We start from the raw sequence: 4174 nt of genomic DNA, 5'->3' as shown, positions 1-4174 counted from the left end.
TGCTCCCGCCCACGGGAAGGCCACGGCGTAAGGCGGAGGCCGCGGGGAGCGCGGGGATTGGGGCTCAGGAGACGCCACCGCTCCCGGCATGCTGTTCCCGAGTGCGGCTCCTTTGGGTGTGGTGGCAGATCCCGACGTCGGGAAGTCCGCGGGCCTGGGTAGGTGCGGAGCACGCTTGACACCGTGTTGGTACAGGCAAGCGTCAGTCATCGGGGCATGCAGCTTAAGTGTGGTAACTTCCAAAAACCCAGGGCACTTTGTCCTCACCGAGAGTGTGACCAGACCCTGCTCCTACTTACCTGGCAAAACTCGCTCCCATACCCGGTTCCCTTTGTATCTAGTCCCTGTCACGTTCTGCTCATCTCTCTCCCCCTTGTCTAATCCTGCAGAGGACTGTGCGAGCCAGTGCACTTAGCTGCACTACTCGGGTTCTTCACCATGTTCCCAAGTAGACTGCGTTTCTGTGTGAGCGAGGGACCGTGCCGCACTTAATCTGTATACAGTCGCCTGAACTCATGTAGGACCAGACGAGCTCAAAAAGTACTGGCGGGCATACCTCATATTAACACTGAGGTAGGAAATATATGTGACGACCGAAGGCTTACTGTCACCCTTTTCCTTCCCAGAGCTTTAGGAACTTCAGGGATGGTCATCACTGGCTCCCATAGGCCTGTTTCAGATCTCACATGGTGGTATTCCATTCTACCACATTCTTTTTAAATTTAACTGTACTAATTTATTTTCATTTGACGAGAGAGAGAGAGAGAGAGAGAGAGCAAGGTCCAGAATTTGAACTGTGGTCAACCATGTGGAAGTCCAGAACCTTTAACCACCACGCCATACCAACTGCTGACCCCTACAACATACATCTTTAGTGTCTTATGTACCCAGAAAAATAAAAATAATACACCTTCCTAAAATTCTGATTTATGGTATTATGTCTCTAAGACAGATGTTCAAAGTTAACTTTGTAGACTTCCCAGGTCATCACAGTTCAGATTTTAGACATTGCTCCATTCCCATAGCTGAACTGTGGGATGTGGTCTCTATGAGGAGCTGGCCAGAGTGAGGCATGCATGGCACCAGCACTAATTAACTTGTCCTTTACGCCATTGTCGCTGCAGTCAGGCTGAGAGTTACAGGATTGTTCTTTTAATAAACAAAAAGAGCATTTGTTATTTCCCAGCCTTGGCTCTCAATCGAAACAAGCTCAATTAGGCGGCGGTTCTACTTAAAATCATTATATTGGGGGCCAGCAAATGGTGTAATGGTTAAGGTGCTGGACTCCCACATGGCCAACCTTGAGAAATCACACCGTGTGCATGTGCATGTGTGCCCAAAATCCCAAGAGAAGAATGGAGGAGAAAGGATTGAGGTGTGGCCATCCCCCCTGAGGAGGATTATTTCTCATTTTCCCTCTCTCTCTCCAGTGAGTGAATGTGCCCTGTGGCAAAAGCCTAGAAAAAAACCATTCCATTGATAAAGATGGTTTTCCAAATCTACTCCCCTCCCCCCACCCCTGGTTTGTCAAGCCCCCTTCCTGGTCTCATACTGCCTACAACCACCAAAATAAAAAAAAAAGCTAAGCCACGTATTCAAAGCATCCCTGCACATGTGCAGCCACAGCTAAAATGGTGTAAAAGCAGCCTTTCTCCAACCCACTTCCAAAACAATTAGGTTGATGGATACTCTTTAATATGAAACTTTTCTCTCATTATCTTAAAAACATATTTTCTGCTCCTACTTGACTACCAGTGAAAAAAAAACAAACCATGAAGTAGTAATTCAGTGGTAAGAAAACAATCAGAGCCAGCCAATTTTGCCCTGCTGGCCATGTAGCACTTGTGATTTTACACCGCACAACATGGCTGTATCTTCTATCTGCACCCCATTCCTCCTTAGTAGGGAGTCCAGTTCTAGAGAGCAGACCCTGACTTCCTGGTGTCCAGTCACCTGAGAACCAGTGTACAGAGGTAATATGTGAGCAATATGTCCAGATTCTTTCAGGGACGTTTTATCCCTGATAGTGCACAACACAGACAGACAGAGAAAGCCTCCATAGGGCCGTCACACAATTCAGTCCTTTAGCTTGTCAGGATCTTGGGCATGTGTACACCCCTGCTCAGCATGTGTTCGTGCCAACTGGGTCAGGGATTTGAACTGAGGTTGCTATATGGCTTCCAGCACTGAGGTCTGGTAGGCTATTGACTATGCCATCAAGGCTGGGCCCTGAGGTTTTTAGCTTTTCCTTATTCTCAACAAGTGTGCATGGGGGTGGAAGGGGGAGCACCCGCCAGCGTCTGCTCAGGCAGCAGTCCCCTTCCTATAGTCCACTGGGTCTTGTGTGCTGGAGTGGCATGTTTCAGGCTGACTAGGCTGGGGATTCGAGCTGCAGTTGCCATGTGAGGTCCTGCTTCTCTTGGACAGCCCATTACAGCTGTGCCATGGAGCTGGCCCAATATTTATTTCTGAAGTGACTCCAGGAGAGGGGAATGTTCCACCCAAAGGAATGAAGCCAGAATGTCAGGAGTTACTTGCTTTCAGAAAGCCTTGAATCACATCAGCTTTAGTCCTGTCTGGATTCTTAGTTACAAATGAGTCAGTGGAGATTAAAACAATCAACCAACCAAACAAGTAAAAGTAGCCAAGAAAGGTAAGACATTTTATTTTACATACAAAAAGGGTGCAAACTGAGTCCTCTCCTCCCCAAACTGGGGAAGAGGTATGCTTTAAGATCACATTTGTGTTTTCCACGGTGCCCTAGGAAATGGGCTGCTCTGAGATAACATTTTGAGGACCCATTTTCCATTTTCTCCAAAGAAGGCTACTTCCTCTGCAGAGGAGTTTTTCTAATGGTGTACAAATCTCTCTCCTGAAGGAACCATTTCAAATACACCTGAAATTGACATTCATATTTAAAAATACTACAAGTTTCATTTTTCACAGCTGAGCTTAGCGACCAGTGCCGGGATTTATGAAACATTACATATCTTAAAAAAAAGTTTAAAAAGGCATTAATAATAATCAGACACATCCACACATCAATTAAAACCAATTTCCACAGCTGATTTATACATTATCTAGTTTTAAAAAAATTGCAATCAACATCCCAACATCGCTTTAAGAGTACAATGGGTAAAGATGAAAGAAACAGACATATAATAATATAATAAATTAGAGCATGTAATGTATCCAATGGGAATTGCTAAATTAACATTTTCCATTGGGGGGGTTTATAGCATTTTTGGTTTCATCTCTATCGTTTCAGCTGTTACTCTCTCTGCTTAATAGATGGGCTCATTCCCAGAGCCAGCTTGCTGGGACACTAATTTGAGCTCACTTGTCACTTGTTTTCCTCTGAGAATTCTCAGGAACACACAGTTCCCAGCAGCCAGGGCTGTTTTTATGGAAGTGAAAAGCACACATACATGCACACACATGCAACCACACACCCCCATCTGCATATATATTTCCCTCCAAAGAAATGGCTCATCTTTCCTGAGACATTCCTAACAGACTGATAAGCCTAAGAAGACTTTCGGTGCAAGGGCTGGCCTGGATTTGGTCTGGAGCTCATGAAGAGGAACACTGACAATGTCTCACCTGCCCTGAAAGAGGGGCTGGAGGGCAGTCAGGACGGCTGTCCTCTTATGTGTTACAGGGTTGACTGCACTTCGCCCCGTTTATTTCCATGCATAATCCTCTGCTCTGAGACCCAAAGGGTGGTGATGGCACCAGGAAAACTGTGAGGAGTAAAAGAAGAAAAATAACAAATTCTATCCACAGAATGAGGTTCTTTGTAACATCAAGTTTGGTAATCAAACTAGAATACATGTTCACTTTTTCCTTTGTAAGCTCATCTAGAAATACTGGAATGGGTTTCTTGGTTGCTTTTTGAGAAAAATGTCAACTACTATTGTCTATATCCCAGGAACCTATTTACTATTTTGAATACAATGAGAAACCTATTCTTTTGCACTTGAGTCACCTGCAAAAAGTTAGGAAAAGTGTTATTTTTAAGACTGCTTACTGGATCAGACTTCCAAGATTCCTTATTCATGGCTAAAACACTGTTCCAAGTCTACAAACCCACAGAAGGGCTACGATTGCCTCTTCTTTCTGATCCAGAAACAGTATCATCCCCTACCCCCTCAAAAAAAAAAAAAAAAAAAAA

The sequence above is a fragment of the Tupaia chinensis genome, unplaced genomic scaffold, assembly GCF_000334495.1.
Source record: "Tupaia chinensis unplaced genomic scaffold, TupChi_1.0 Scaffold000063_1, whole genome shotgun sequence".
In the NCBI taxonomy this organism is placed as follows: domain Eukaryota; kingdom Metazoa; phylum Chordata; class Mammalia; order Scandentia; family Tupaiidae; genus Tupaia; species Tupaia belangeri.
The sequence above is the reverse complement of the archived record's forward strand: the minus strand, read 5'-3'. Positions refer to the sequence as shown.